The following is a 15,580-nucleotide window of genomic DNA, read 5'->3' on the forward strand; positions in this document are numbered from 1 at the left end:
TCCTGTGTTCTGTTTATATTATGAATCTACTGGAATTTCTAGAACTAATCCTTGGGTACCTTGATCTTTCTCTTGTTTTCTATTCTAAGCTCATTTGTTTAAATTTCTTTGAAACTTCCTTAACCTTATACACAATATTATTATATTGACCCTCAGCCTTGCCCATTTTTCTCTGATTTTTAGCTTTTATGTTAAACTATACTAACCTTGGTGTGCTTTGGCCATAAAGATGATTGGAGACATCCTGCTGTTTGGGACATTGCTGATGAATGCTGGGGCAGTGCTCAACTTTAAGCTGAAAAAGAAGGACACGCAGGGCTTTGGGAAGGAGGCATGGGAGCCCAGCACAAGTGACAACATTAGGGAATTCTTACTGAGCCTCAGATACTTTTGAATCTTCACCATCCTGTGGAACGTCTTCATTATGTGCTGCATGACTGTGTTGTTTGGCTCTTGAGTCCCAGATATGGAACCAGGAACTCATCTTCTCAGATGCTGAGTCTCTGTTCCTCCATTCCTGATGACTTCAAGAATGCTTTTAACCAGAAAACTAATGACCTTCACAGGAAGCCCAAGCTCTTGGTGTTGCAGTCTGCTTAGTCCCTAGTTCAGCTAGGTCCAAGTTCTCGTACCAAGACCAAGAAGAATAAGGCACATGGACAGCAGAGAATGAGTAGAGTAGGATTTATTAAGCAGAAGGAAAGCTCTCAGCAAAGAAAGGTGCCCTGAAAGCAGGTTGCCAGAAATGGGGCTGAGTTCTTTTATATGGCAAAGACAAGGAATTCTTCTGTGGTTTCTGCCCAAGTGGGAAGGGTAATGTTCTACCTTGGTATTGCATCTGCACATGCTTTGGGTTGGCCAGAGTGACTGAATCTTGGTTATTACCCATGAATGGCTAAGCAAAACACATTAGGGGACTAAAACCGCAACACTAATGACATGTTAAGGACATTATAATGACTCGGGTCAAGTTAAAGACATTTAGGTTTATCTATTGCACCTGCTCCTAGGCCATGACAGTCCCTTCTTAGCAGACATTTGTCATTAGAGGAAGTTCTTAATCAAATTTCTTTCCACTAGCTACAGGGGCTGTGCAGATGTGGTCTCATAGGTATTTTTCCACTCCCAATACCCTCCCTCTCTATCTGCCTAACTAGCCTCTAACTGCCTCCTCTCTCGCTGGTGGGTTGAAAAATGTTCCCCCAGATGTGCTCAGTCTCCCAGCCACCTCACAGTTTTCAAAGATATTTTCACTCTGGTGACTGAATTGGAATGCTATTTACTGAAGGGATTTCAGGAGGGTTTATATAAGGGGCTGTGATAAAATTGCATTTCCCATAGATAAAAAAACATAGCGAAATCATTTCATCATATTGGAATGCCTCCTCTACCAAGCATTCACAAGAAACCCGTTTCTGGATATTTATTGGCTTATTTTTAATAGCCATCCTTTTGGTAAGAATCATATAGATTTTTAAAACCATTTTTTTAATCCAGGGATTTGAATCCCTTTATTTATACATTTCAAATATTTATATTAAAGGTCTTTTCAAGTGACTTTAATATATCGGAAATCCCCAGACATTAAATCCTTCCAGTGATTTATAAAACGGTTGTCTTTCTTAGCATTGTACTTTCTTCTATGTCCATTGGCTATACATATCTGTGGTCTAGGAGTTCAAATTCCATGAGGTTAAATCCTCAGTAGTCTCATGTGGTTCATGCCTTGTGGATGCCTTCCAGAGCATGGTTTTTATGGTTGTTTTCCCCTCTTTCCTATTGGGTTTACCAATTCTTAAAAATTGAGAATTTTAGACTTATGATTTCTTTACTATGTGGTTTGCACAAAGTTGAGCCCTGAAACTTTATATCTTAAGCTCAGGGTTTCCATTTTTTGTGACTTCATTTACTCTTACTTCCAGAATACAGTCCTAGACCAGTGTTTATATATGAGGACATCATTTCCTAAAATCCAGTTTCAGACTGGGATCTTTATTCTTACTACTGAATGTACATAGTCCCTTATTCTTCTTTTGTAGGTGTCTCATTCTCAACCTACAATTTATCTTATATGGTCTTTGTACTTTATGTGTTGTTTATCTTTGATTCTTGTTAGCAAAATTGACATGAGATTTTTTTGTTTTGTTTTCTTTTGTTTTTAGGTCAGTTAGGCTCTTCCTTTCCAAGTCTGTGGGCTCAGATATACTTTTAATAGTTTAAATGCATGTACTCTAGCATTTTATATGATTTGGACAAGGAAAACTTTTTTTAATTCTGTTCAATACAACAATTTGATCCCATGTTACTTTGAAATTTAAATCAGTTGCATAGTAAATGTTCTCTAGGCACAGATCACCAAAACTTTCCAGAGTGAATGTCTGTGGTTTTGACCCTTTAACATTAATCTTTCTCCTGAAGAGAACAGATATATTCATTTTTAATGTAGGAATTTGAGGCTTTTTACTTATTATTTCAACTCTAACAAGGAGCCAACTATATCTTATATGAGCAATGGGAAAGCAATATAGTTGCTCATGATTTTATTGTTTCATGGAACTGTGAATATATGCTTTAAAATTTATTTTATTTTCCATTGGTTTGGATAGTAAGGAATCAGGCAGGGTATATTATCTGCAGAAAGAAACACATGAAATGAGCGGCTTTTAGTAAAATGTGGGTAGAGAATGTTTATCAATATGAAACTCTATGTGTGTATCTATTGAATAGTAGAGTTTCATTATGCTAGTCTGAATCTGGGCCTTCAACATCTAAAAAATATTTCCAGAAGTGTTATAATAGCAAAGAAAAAGAAAATTGAGCCAAGTTTAAAATCTTTAATACTATTTATCTTTATGTCCATCAGCAATCTGCCAAATATATTACATGCAGAATTAAATAGAATTAGAATATTCTTAATGATCTCTTTAATTAAGAACCTTTTAATAGAGCATAATGAAATGACAGGGTAGTGTATCCTATCTGAAGTAATCTCAGAATATGGAGAGGCTTCTTCAGTAGCCAAAGGCTGACAATATATAAAGTTTCAAATTTCCAGGTCTCCAAAAAAAATAGCGAATTATTGTGTGTCACTTAGATTCAAAATAAAGTCTTTCATTGTTAAGATTCTTCATTAAAAAAATTAAAAAGGAACAATTGGAAAATATTCCTCAACAAATATTATATTTCAAGAGGTCCCTGCATGAATACTAAAGGAACTTTCTACACTGGATTTATTTGCTTGTTCAATGTTATGGCAGGTGTACTTAAAATGTAGAACTGGCTAATCATCAATATAATGTGACAAACACTTCTTTCATAGGAACTCTGTGGCAGGAATCCTGATAAATTTTCTAATGAATAAGATGCAGTCCATGCTTTGGAAGAACTCCCACATTCATAGATGATACATATATATATATAAGCAATTAACTTTAAAACAATGTACTAACTGTTATAATAGCAGATTATACAAAGCCAAATAGAGCTACAAATTAAGTTGGCCTGTTTCAGGGGAATCAAGGTCTAAATAGTAAAGCATATCGAGATTACTTAAGGATGGAAGGGTTAAATTTTATTTATGACTCCAATATCTAATACTTTGTTGTAGGATTTGAAAAGGAGGCAGTGCTTTTTCTACTAGTGAAAATTACTCCCTGTGACCAAATTGCTTTTCTGAAACTGACAGAAGTATATTGTATCACTCAGGCATATTGAAGACCCTCCCAAAAATAATTGACTGTGACTTGGCTTATTATCTCAATATGAGGGAAGCAGAAATTGTGAGCGAAAATTAGTCAAACACATGCAGAAAATCATAGAACCCTTGAATGCACCTGTCCCTATAATTCATTTATTATTCAACTCTTATTATAGTAGTGTTTAATTAATTTCCCACTTCATTCAAGTATGTTCATATGCCAACACATACATGAGAACTTTCTTGATCATTTTATCAAGAAAGAAGTGAAAGAACAACCTTTGTCACTCTTTATTTACTTTACTCTTCTTAGTTTTAGCACAACCTGACATACTATATTTGTTTCATTGCTTGTTATTTGTCTTCTTCCTACCAGAATATACACTCCCTGAGGTTGGAAATTGTATTTGTTTTCTACTGATGTATTTCCAGTAACTTAAACAATGCCTTTATATGGTAGGAGCTCAATGTACATTCACAGAATAACTGACTTAATTAATTGTATTATAAAGTACCTATTATACATTAGGTATTATGCTAAAGTTGTGAAGTCAAAGATAGCTTTCTGATTTGTAAAATAACTTATTTAGAAAGAGAGACTCTAGGCCCAAACAAATAATTGGAATGTTGACTTACATGAGAACTTATAAAAAAGATGTGTGCAATGTCCTTTGAGCATTCGGTGGGACAGATAACCACTAAGCCATGGAAAAATGGGACTATAACCAAAGAACAATTTATACTGGACTTGATTAATAAGGAATCCCCAAAAAACATGCTTATGAAATAAAAAGCTTAATCCAGAGAAAGACTTTCCCAGAAGACAAAAGTGAAATCCCATCCCTGCTAGAAGTTAATTCCATTCCACCCCAATCTTAATTTAGCCTCCCTGTCTCACCTATGTGTGGGGGAATGAGAAGCCATGAACTCTAGGGGAAAGAGCTCAAAGGCATTGACTGGAGACCCTAGAAAACACTTGCTGCAGTCATAGAAAGAACTAGAAGATAAGGGCAACAAACCTCTTCTCCTGCAAGACGGATATTTGTGAAGACCACACCTCTAAGAAAAAGACCAACAGTGCGCTCCAAAAATTTAGACTTAAAAAGAAGATTAGAGAATTCCCCTCCCCTACATTCTAGCACCAGGCTAGTAAGCCTCCAATGGACAGTGGAAGTCAGTTAAGAAAGCTGCAAGAGACAAACTTTCTCTGAGGGACAACAAAAAGGGAAGTTCCAAAGCTAATAAAGGAATAAAAAAAATGGTCGTTGGGATATTAGAAATCTCTAGAACACAAAGCTACAAAAAATACGTCACACAAAACCCACTAGTAGCCAGATCAACATAAATCCTCACACAAAAGTCCTATTTTCCAAAGAAAAAGAGAAAATTTTAAAGTCTTCCAGCAGGAGGGTGGATGACTTCTTATCTACTCAAGAATAAGAATTTAAAAAGACTTTTTGTAACACATTCTGCAAACAAGAAGACAGTGGAGTAAAATCTTTAAGTCTTGGGAAAAAAAATCTGCCAACCTAAATTTCTATATACAATGAAAATATTGTATGTTGGAAACATTGAAAACATCATTGAATACCACATGCACCCACCTAAAATGTTCAGATATCATATATCGACCTTTAAAATATAGAAGTGAATTAAAGACTTTCTTCAGAAAACAAAATAGATAACTTATTATCCTAATTAGCTGACCAGACTCAAGAAAAATGCTAAAAGAAGTCCTTCAGGAAAAAGCATGATATAGGTAAGACACATGGATTTACATTGAAAAAAGAAAGGGCATGAGAAAAGTTATAAATGAAGGTAAACATTTTATATTAATTTTTCTTATTTCAAATTGATCTAAAAGATAACTGTTTAAATCATACTATTTTAATATAAATTTCTGTGTTTTAAAATTACATGTGTTATGTAAATAATATAATATATTGGGTACTTAAAGGCTATATAAAAGTAAAATAAATTACAACGATGTCACAGGAGATGGGAGGGAGGAACTTGGAGTACTTTACTATAAGGTACTTACATTACAAATGAGCACTAGAATGCTATTTTAGGGAGGATTTCAACAACAGTCTACATTATAAATCTTAGAGCACAATCTAATTTTCTAAATGCACATAAGTTAATAGCTTACATAAAAGGAAAGCATAAAAATTCTCCGTGAAAACAGAGAAGGCCAAAAAAGAAAAAGGAAACAAATGCAATAAACAAAACGGAGCCAGTAATATTTTAATATAAATATATTTTAAATAATTGTACATGTAAATGGCTTAAACACAGTTAAAAAGGAGACATTGACAGATTGGATGAAAACAAGACCCAACTAAATGATGTCTACATAATATTTGTGATAAATATTTAAAAAGCAGATAGGTTAAAAGTAAAGAGATGAGATAAGATAAAACATACCGTAATCAAAAGAAAGTTGGAGTAGCTATAATAATTTCACACAAACCTGATTTCTGGTCAGCAGACATCATCAGGAGTTAGGGAAAACATTACACAATGATCAAGGAATTAATTCTCCAAAAAGACATTACAATCCTAAACATACGTGTACTTACCAACTACTGCAGCCATATTACCTTAGATATGGTATCATGAAGCCAGACACAGATCAAGAGAGAGAAACTTGAAAAAGTTTTATAATTTCATAGTCTCCATGCCATAGTATAGTAGGTCACACAGAACCACTTCTGTTTCTTCAGAAGGAAATGACAAGGCTGTGTAAACAGCCTAAGGTTTGGCTAGTTTGAAAAGTATCAGTAGGCAACTGGGCGTGGTGGCTTAACGCCTGTAATCTCAGCACTTTGGAAGGCCGAGGCGGGCAGATCACGAGGTCAGGAGATCGAGACCATCCTGACTAACACGGTGAAAACCCGTCTCTACTAAAAATACAAAAAAAATAGCTGGGCATGGTGGCGGGCGCTTGCAGTCCCAGCTACTCGGGAGGCTGAGGCAGGAGAATGGCGTGAACCCGGGAGGCGGAGCTTGCCGTGAGCCGAGATCGCGCCACCGCACTCCATCCTGGGCGACAGAGCGAGACTCCGTCTCAAAAAAAAAAAAAAAAAAGAAAAAGAAAAATATCAGTAGGCTCTGGAAAACAGAGGCTGTTCCTATATCTGGTACCTGGCCTTGGGGCAATTAGAGACTGTATATAGTGACCCTGAGAGCCTACGTGGTTGGGAGTGTGGAATTAGATACTCAAGAAGATGACTGACCAGACACTAGCCAGGTTCCTCAGAAATTGGTCATGACACATTTTAAAAAACTGTATTACACCAGCAGAGTATCAAAAGACATGAGATAAAAACTGATAAAAATAAAAGAATACACAAATCCAGAACTATAGTGGGAAATTTCAATACCACATAGCAATAACTGATGTATCAAGCAGGCAGAAAACCAGTAAGAATATAGATGATCTGAACAGTGTTACATATCAACTTAATTGACATTTATAGAACACTCCAAATTCAAGCAACACAATAAAAACACATTTTTCTGAAGTTCACTCAGAACATACACCAGATTAGAGTATGCTAAGGGATATAAAACATAGCTTGACAAATGTAAAAGAATAGATATCACACAAAGTAATTTAAGACCATAATAGAATTAAACTTGCAATTAAAAAAGATAGATGAAAAATTTCCAAGTATTTGGAAACAATCCAGCACACCTGCAAATAACCCAATAAGATGTCTCAAGAGAATATAAGATTTCTTTATAACCAATTAAAATATAAAATATAACATCAAAATATTTAGAATGTTGCTAAATCAGTGCTAAAAGGTATATTTTTGTAGCATTAAATGTCTATTTAAAAACTAGAAGAGCCTAAAATTAATAGCTTAAGCTTTCATCTTATGATACTGAAGAAAGATGAGTACATTAAATTTAAAGCAAGTAGAACCAAAGGGAAGAAAATTAATGCAGAAATCAATAAAATTGAAAATAATAAGAGCATAGAGAAAATTAGTAAGACACAATAGTATTCTTTGAAAGTAAAACTAAAATAACCAATAAGAAAAAAGAGAGAAGAAAAAATTGCCAACAGCACATTTTTAAAAAAGTAATCATTATTACAGATCCCATAGCAATTAGTCAGATTATAAGAGAATACTGTGATCACCTCTGTGTCTATAAATCTGATAGCTGAGATGAAATGGACCAATTTATTAGAAGAAACAAAGTACCAACGCTCATTCAAGAAGGATAGATAACCTATTTAACCCTGTAACTTAGAGGTAGTAAGGAATGAATTAGTAAATACATTCCAAACACAGGACAAAACAATAGCAAGAGAACATCAGACCAAGATAGTTTTACTGGTGAATAGATATTTAAGAAGGAAAATATTTTAGAAAGAAATCATAAATAAGAAAGAAATCATACCATGTCTGCATTATCTTTTTCAAAACAATAGAAGTGGAGAGAACATTTCCCAACTTACGAGGCCAGCCTTACTTAAATGCCAAACCAGATAAAAACATTTCAAGAAAATTACAGACCAATATTTCGTGAACATAGGCACAAAGCTCTTTGAAAAAATAAGAGCAAATCGAACAGCAATATGATCAAATGTGGCTAATACTAAGAATGCAAGCCTTATTTAACACTCATAAGTCAATGAATGCAATATATAATTACAAGAAAAACATAAAGGGTTTCTGGAAGGCTTACATGGTTGAGGAAACAAGAAATGAAGATAAGTGTCTGCTAAAGAAGAAGAGGTATCTTAACACACTTTCAGGGTCTCATTTGAAAGTCCTGAAGAACTACATTCTAGTAGAAATTGTAAGCTATAAATAGACTGATTTCACACCCCTATCAAACTAATCTTCAATGAGATTATTATGATTGTCCTATACTCTAGCATGTCTGCCACAGCAAAGTCAATACTGGAAAAATATAACATGGTCCAAAGGCTTAAATGATTAGTTCAGTTTCTCATGCACAATCTCTTCAAATAAAAATACTCTCTCTTAATTTTTTAAAAGAAGTATTGAAGAGAGATGGTAGCAAAGGGGGCATGATTTTCATTCTTCTTAAACCTTAACTCTAATAGACACACCAACAGTAGTAGCAAAACCAAATACTCATGGGTAACATCTACAGCAAAACTGGATAGTAAGATGGTAAGTTGTTTTCCAGGGAACTCCAAAACATATGTGGGTGAGGACAAATCACCAACTACTGTAAGAACTGCACATTATCAGCATCTGTGCAAAAAGAAGTAGAAGGAAACATCAGAGAACCCCATAATTTAAAAAAAAATGAATCGGAAAGACCAACGAACCCACTTGAAAATAGCAGCTGAAACTGGAAGACATTTTATGTGTGCCAACAGCAGCTGAACATAAAATGTCTGAGGAAAGTGTGAAGGGGCTGTAGCAATCTGGAAAATCTAAACAACTATGACCAAAATTTCCTTCCAAGAAAAAGCCCCACCCATGAGAAGAAATAGCTGGGGATCTAATTCAATTTATCATAGAAACAATAGAGGCAAGGGTAGGTCCAGATAAAAGTGTGAGATGGGCTAAAAATAGCAACACCTTATGACCCAAAAATTACACTCCTAGGTACACATATGTTCACCAAAGGACAGGCAGTAAAATCTTCATAGAAACAATATTTGGGCATAAGCCCAAACTGGAAGCTACCCAATTTCCCCTCCACCACAGAATAGATAAATAAAGTATGGCATAGTCATAATAATCAACGTATATAATTGATTATTTTGTGGAATGATAGTAATTATATGAACACAGAGACATTCATGACAGCTTTCCTCATAATTGTCAAAAATGCAAATGATTAATATGGTATTGGTAAATATTTTTCTCCATGAATGGTAAATTATGAATTTTTTTTATTTTATAGAACTTTAGCACTAAAAATTCTCATTATACATATGTGAAGTTAAATGGCAGGTTTTAAAACATTATTAATTGCAATCCCAATTCTGTTTAAAATTGCTAATAAAAGAGATGATAAAATGGGAGAATGAGAAATTGAAACCATTAAACTAATAAAAAGTCAAAAAATACTTGTCTCTCAAAGTTATGAATGTTTAAAGATTTTAGAATTTCCAAATTTTTATTATTTTTGTAATCAAAAATAAAACTTGATGTATCAGTAAATATTGAGCAAAAAAAAAAACATTTTCCTTAGAGAATCTTAAACCCACAAATTTGTCTACTTAATGAATTTCCATCCATCAGTAGTTCTTTTATCTATGGTATATTCCAGATATCCTCCAACTTTAAGGAAAAAAGTGTGGGTTCCCATATCCTTGTGCCTCCTTTCCCTGTTTTGCTGTACGCAAAGAAGACATGGAAGCTTATGAAAGCTTGTAACTAGAACACAGTGGGAAACCTTATTTCAAAGATTATATTGACACATCTAACTTACCCAGATCAGAAATTTTGCCCACTGTCAAGCTTCACTAACAACATCAAAGAAACACAAAATAAGAGCACAGGAAAAGCAGGGCGAGGGAGAGCCATTCCAAATGACTCCTTGAGTTCCACATGTCCTCATTGGACACCCTATCTGCTCCAGGGTAATAAATGAAAATAATTTTTCACAGCAGGAAGATTTTAGGTAATGAAGTGTATTCATTTTCTACCATAAATAATTGCTTAGTTTATGTGACATTTTCAAGGAAGCCAGGTATCATAAATCCATAGATTCTAAGAGTGTTTACCACAATTTATCCTAGATGAGAAATATTCCGTTATAAATATTCAACAGATAAGGACTCTCCTTCTAGAAAATATTAGGTCTAGTTTTTTGGAAGTAAATATCAGCATGTTTGCAAGAAAATTAAACAAGTTTATCTCCTTTTTTTTCCCTCTTTTGTGAACATCACCCAAGAATTAGTAGAAGAGTGTGCATAACAGACCAAGTGTTTTAACTCCTCTTTCCCTAAGTTAGTTTTTAGCTAATGCCTTTCCTCTCTCACTCTTGGAAACTTTTGACCATGGACTAAAGTCATGGCTGTGTCTATAGGAAATGAAGGCTTTTGCTTCCCTACCTAGATTCAGAGCTTTTGTGGTCTCCTGCTGTTGTGGAAACTAGTTCTGTTGTTCTGGCTCTGTCTCATCCCAACTGTTACCTATATGGTCACCATTGCAGGTCTAATCTCAGATATGGCTACTGTTTACTTCAAGTGTCTGTGTTACAGCCTTTTCTTTAGTGCTGTGAGCTTCATCAGTATCTTCTCATGAGATCAGGGTGGTGAGCCCTAAGTACTTATTAGTGTAGAATCACTAGAAAGTATCCCTTACAGCCTGCTTAGTGAGACATTAGAGTTGAAAATGATTCTTTCTTCACGGCCCATCTTTTTTTGTTGTTTTCTCATTATGACGCTTTTAAAGGATCCCACTCCCTCACTTTGGATGGAGAGGCTGACAATGAACAATTCATGGTAATGATGACAAGGATAGACATAAATGCATGAGTTAAGAGAGAAACTTACTTTGCTCTAGATATCAGGGAAGACTTTCAGTAAATGAAGAATTTGCCTTATTTGGTTATACATTTACTCTGAAAGCTGGCTCTCCAGTAGGAGATTCAGATGTTATAGTTTGTTACTGGTTGAATTTTGTCCCACAAAAATATACTTGGAGTCCTCACCCCAGTACTTGTGGGTATGACCATATTTGGAAATAGAGTATTTGCAGATATAATCAAATTAAGATGAGGTCATCAGTGTGACTCTCTTCTAATATGACTGGTACCTTAGTAAGAGGAAAACAGCATGTGAAGATAGACTCACAGGGAGAACACTTTGTGATAAAAGCAGCAGAGATTGGAGTGACGTAGCTGCAAGTCAAAGAATGTCAAGGATTGATGGCCACCTAGAAGCTAGGAATATGCAAGGAAGTGTTCTACTCTGTTCACAGTCCCAGAGGGCACAAGGTCCTGACAACATGTTGACTTCAGAGCTCTAGCCTCCAGAAGATAAGAGAATAAGATTCTGTTGTTTAAAGCCACCTACCTTGTGTTAATTTGTTATGGCAGTACTAGGAAACTACTACATAAGCTGGTTAGGAACTCTAAGCCTCTGAGACAGTTTAATAATGCTGCATAATAGGAGCAAAGTATCACTAATGACAAGAATTCTGAATGCATGGAACAAATCAGATACATCAATACGGTAGTCTGGCTATCCATAATTCTGATAGAAATCAGACTTAAATTCATGGAAGAGGTTATTGGTTAAGAAGGAGGAATGATTGCCTTAAGAAAGAGGAGAGGCATGGCCTGGACACAAATCATCCATCCAATAGGCATACAGCATCTCATACCTGTGAGATAGGATTGTGGTTCAGAGGTTCTCTTTGAGGCAACAGTGTAGTTTCCAGCAACATATAAAATATCCAGAGGCAAGCTACTTTTCAATATTCAGGTAACAAGCAAATATTGCCAACTTTCACCGAGTGGCATACGTGATTCATTTCTATTTTTAAATGGGGAAAATGCTATGTCTTCTTCACCCTACATATCTGTGATACATGGAAAAAAAAATGAGTTGATATTTACGTCCCAGCAAGCTAAGTGATACCCAGTGACAGGCATGACAAGGTGCTTATCCCAGTCCTCTCCCAGCACCGAGGGCACTGTCTTTAGTGTCTAGCACTGTGCCTGACATATAGCGTCTGCTCCATAAATGTTCACTGACTTAACGGGAACTTCTGCCAGTTCTATCACTGAGCTACTCTACACGCACAACAGAAGTCTAGGAGAGTAACCTATAGAGTTATTTACCCTTATTTTGCCATTTTAAATTAAACCTAGTGCATTCACAGAGAAACTGCACTGACTATGGCTATCTGATACATGATTCAGATTAATTGCTGCTGCAGTCATTCATGAGTTTTGGCACTATTTGTATTTTGGTAAGCAAAAGTAGGGGAATTTATTTTTGGCCATCTACATCAATCTTTTTTTTGGACAACTAAATGAATCACTATAAAACCCCACAGTCAAAATGGTTGATGTGATATGGTAATACACAGAGTCGGTGATTACCTGGCCTTATACTTCCTCTGGGTTTTTTGCTGTTGACACTATCACCTGCATCTTTTGATTGCAAGTATTTGGGGCATTGAGCCAGTTTCCCTTTCAGCACATAAAGCTGATCTGAGCATCCAGAAACCATAACAATCAGCACTTTTTAGAAAATGAAACCATTTGCAAGGTCCTGAATGATAGATGGCAATGAGGAAATGCATTTTATTGTGCTTTCAAAGTAAAATTTCAGCAGTAACTTTGCTTATAAATATGGTGACTATACTTACCTGTTTGCCTAGGAAGGTTCTGGGTAATACCAGATGCCTTGTTGTAATTATTGAGAGAATTCACTTTGATCCACAAATTTTCCCTGTGTGATTGTAAATTGTATGGTCACCACACTTATTTTTAACACCTTTTCTGGAATTCAATGAGCAGACAGATTCTGGCAGCCTGGGAGGAATTACACGTAAATATTTACAGCCCTCCAGAAGCAGCATGGCAGAAAAGATGTAGCCTACACAAAAAGGCTCAATCAAGAGAACGATGGGTCAAGGAGAGTAGAGTAGTTGACAGAAGAATAAGCAAAGAAAGCAGAAACAGGAGATTTTATATGCTGGAAAGAGTAAAAAAGTACCATGGTACAAGAAGGAATAACAGTGTTAAAAAAAACGGGATGTCAGCAAAATTTGGGTGTAGCAATTACATAAACTATTGTTTATTGCACATCTATTATGTGCCAGAAACTAGGCTTAATGATTTATGTACAAAAATACATTAAAACTCCACAAAGACCCAGGAAAGACTTTCTGTCCATGTTTTATACATAAAAATGGAAACAGAGTTAAGTAAGCTGCTAAATGAGTTACATTGTGAGACCAGTTTTGAAGCCAGATCCGCTTGGCTTTCAAAATTCTGTACACTTAAATATTATATTCTTTGAGTTTTTTCCAAGCTCTAAGATTGATGACTTCTGATTCCAAGACCTTATGCTTTATGTTGCATGAAGACTGGCAAAATCTCTCAGGATTTGTAAGAATCCCAGAGAGAGAGAGAGAGAGAGAGAAATGCCAGGTTACTAATTTTCCCAAGGCATAAAAGCGACAGGGACAAGGCTAGAACTGGGCACAAGTGGTTTTAATTTAATAATAATCAAACTTCTACATAATGATAAAAGATACTCATTCCTCAACAACAAATGATAAAAAGAAAGGAATATATATTTTTTTACATATATTAAATAAATATATTTATTTAATCATAACTTCAGAATTTTGTTGACATTTTCATACAACAGGCAACAGTATGGAGAATTTCTATTTACTCATAAGTTTTATATTTGTTTTTTAATATTGGTTTTATATTTATTTTATACATTGTTTTAAAAATTGTGTTTATGATTAATATTTTTCAATAGACAGGGTAAAAACATAAATTCTCTCACGGTCATTTATTCCTTCATCACTGTAAATGGTGAAATGTCAATCAGTGAAAATTGTCTTTGAAGTTGTCTCATATTCTCAGGACTCATTTGGGATCTGCCTTCACTCAGTTTCTAGTTAATTTAGTGAACTTCCCTTGCTCTGTTAAATCCATAGTTGCCTTCTTAGTAATATGAAAATCACCTGCCACCAGTATCTCTACTTTAAAATTCCCCCTAAATAAAACTCAGAATTTTGTCATGAAGAAGAGATTGTGGAATAAAAATATACAGCTCTAGAACACTTTTGAGGATGAAGGATGCTCTCACTGAAGAAAATCCCACCTCTACTTAACAAGCAGGAATACTTACTAACCTCCTACCATCTTTGGAGCATGCAGAAATGATCATAGCATCTACTGCAGTGTGTTGGTTAATACTGCGTGTCAACTTGATTGGATTGAAGGATGCAAAGTATTGTTCCTCTGTGTGTCTGTGAGGGTGTTGCCAAAGGAAATTAACATTTGAGTCAGTGGACTAAGAGAGGTAGACCCACCCTCAATCTAGATCGACACCATCTAATCGGCTGCCTAGTATGGCTCGGATAAAAGCAGGCAGAGGAATGTGGAAGGACTAGACTGGCTAGGTCTGGCCTCCATCTTCCTCCCATGCTGGATGCTTTCTGCCCTTGAACATTAGACTCCAAGTTCTTCAGCTTTTGGACTCTTGGACCTACACCAGTGGTTTGCCAGGGGTTCCCAGGCCCCCAGCCACAGACTGAAGTCTGCACTGTCATCTTCTCTTCTTTTGAGGTTTTGGGACTTGGACTGGCATCCTTGCTCCTCAGCTTACAGGCAGCCTATTGTGGGACTTCACCTGGTGATTGTGTGAGTCAATGCAGCTTAATAAACTCCCTTTCATATATCCATCTATCCTATTAGTCCTGTCCCTCTAGAGAACCCTGATTAATACATGCAGGAACATTTCCTTTCCTCTAAAAGTTTAGAAATCACATTATCTAAAATTCTCAGCCATTAAAGGGTACTGCTGACTATTTTGGTGAAGCTTTTAGTCTTCTTAAATGTGACCAAACCATTCCTATTCTTTTTCTTTTGTTTCTACAAATGATTACTGAACAAATCTTGCCAAGTCTATCTCATTCAATGACATCACCATGCTTACCAGAAGCATTGCAACAACCCCTCCATTGGTTTTCCTGCTTTTATATTCTATTCTTTGAAGCCAGCAAACTTTCTATAAAAGACCAGATAGTAAGCATTTTTGGTTTTGCAGCCCATCCATTCCCTACCACAGCTACTCAAATCTGCTGTAATAGCAAGAAAGCAGCCTTCTATCATGGAAATTAATAGATGTGGTTGTGTTCCAATAAAGCTTTATTTACAAAAAAAGAACAAAAACAA

General features: G+C 35.5%; 1 pseudogene; it reads left to right on the forward strand.

Annotated features, from left to right (window-relative positions):
• The first annotated feature begins 220 nt into the window (after nucleotides 1-220).
• Nucleotides 221-457, forward strand: LOC100605422 (annotated as a pseudogene).
• Nucleotides 458-15,580: the final 15,123 nt, after the last annotated feature.

This window comes from Nomascus leucogenys, chromosome 19, assembly GCF_006542625.1.
Source record: "Nomascus leucogenys isolate Asia chromosome 19, Asia_NLE_v1, whole genome shotgun sequence".
Lineage (NCBI taxonomy): Eukaryota > Metazoa > Chordata > Mammalia > Primates > Hylobatidae > Nomascus > Nomascus leucogenys.